A 1,387-nucleotide genomic window follows, 5' to 3' on the forward strand; every position below is an offset into this window, starting at 1 on the left:
AGAGTTTCCAAAAAAAAATATAAGGGGCTGAGTTATCTAGAATTTGCATGTGTAAGTGACCGATCAAGGGAAGACCCGGCGGACAAGGGGGAAGAAGAATATTTCCATTGTTTCTTTGTTTTAGGAGAATGAATAGGAGGAGGCTGGGGAGGGCTAGAACAAAGAACAGCAAAACGACCATTATGATCTACTAGATTGATGGAGCAACTTGTGAAAATAGAGAGCAAGAGTCTGCTTATATAGACTAATTAGCCGACACTTCCAACCGTAAAATATTTGAAAATTGCTTCTTTACCTCAAGATCAACAGGCGTTTGAAGGGGACATTAATAAGGAAAGTATAGCATGACAGACCGTCGAGGGCCACGAACCATCAACGACGAACAAAGAGTACTTCAGTTTGGGCCCAATAGCTCATGTGATCATGTCCCAAGTCTAGCATGAGAAATCCGCAAATATTGTTTTGGGATGCGAAAATCGTTCAGGGTTGCTTTCTAATGTCTTGATTTTAGATAGTTATTAAATGGTGTGGTTTTGTTTATGATTGCATCTTCTTGGTCTGGGGCCAGGTTTTGTTCAGGCAGCTCGACTTTGTGCTTTCGGCTACTGTCTGTTTAGTGTAACTGCCAAAGTCTTTGAGCACCTTGATCTTTGTAATTTGTTTTGTATCGGTCCTTAATGCTAATGAAAGTCTCTGACAATTATAATTAGAGGCTAACAATGACACATCCGTTAGTGGTTAATAAAATTCATCTTTAAAAGAAAAAATGATTGCATTGCGCGTATTGAAATCCTTTTACATTATGGGACTGTAGTAATGGCCCAAAAATTATAATTATCTTAATTGCATTTACTATTTATTTAATCATTGCATTGCAATTATTGGAGTACCTTCAACTTCACATGGTAATATTGACTCACTATCTAACAGTCCTTGTCGGCTTTTTTGTGATTAAGCTCCAAATTAAGATGAAAGATACAATTGGATTAAACAAGTTTAAATTGATGATCTCCAAATAAAATACGAACACGTTTAAAATATATTTAAATAATTTGTCTTTGATAATGATTGATATATAGTACTTAATTACGTCGAAAATAAATTATGGAGAATTTCTAAAAAAAAAATTAAACGGAACTGACTTAATTACACAAATATTAGATAAGGCATCTGGTAATATATTTAATGATCTCTTCGAGTATCATAATTCAAACTTTCGCTGTACGTTAAACTATTTGGCAACAGGAAAATAAAATTGCTGTTACTTTCATGTCTATCAGTCTATGGATTTGCTGCAGTTCGATATGTACTGAAAATGATGCTTGCCTATTGCTATTCTAATGTTGTTTGCTATGATGAATCATGAAGACACGTTTTTTCTTTCTTT

The 1,387-nt window shown here is 34.6% G+C and overlaps 1 pseudogene; it reads right to left on the reverse strand.

The window, feature by feature from the left end:
• Nucleotides 1–623, reverse strand: part of LOC110428867 (6,7,8-trihydroxycoumarin synthase pseudogene) — a 1,347-nt pseudogene extending 724 nt beyond the window's left edge.
• Nucleotides 624–1,387: the final 764 nt, after the last annotated feature.

Source organism: Theobroma umbraticum, unplaced genomic scaffold (assembly GCF_002168275.2).
Source record: "Theobroma umbraticum cultivar Fairchild unplaced genomic scaffold, ASM216827v3 scaffold_4036.0, whole genome shotgun sequence".
NCBI lineage: Eukaryota > Viridiplantae > Streptophyta > Magnoliopsida > Malvales > Malvaceae > Theobroma > Theobroma umbraticum.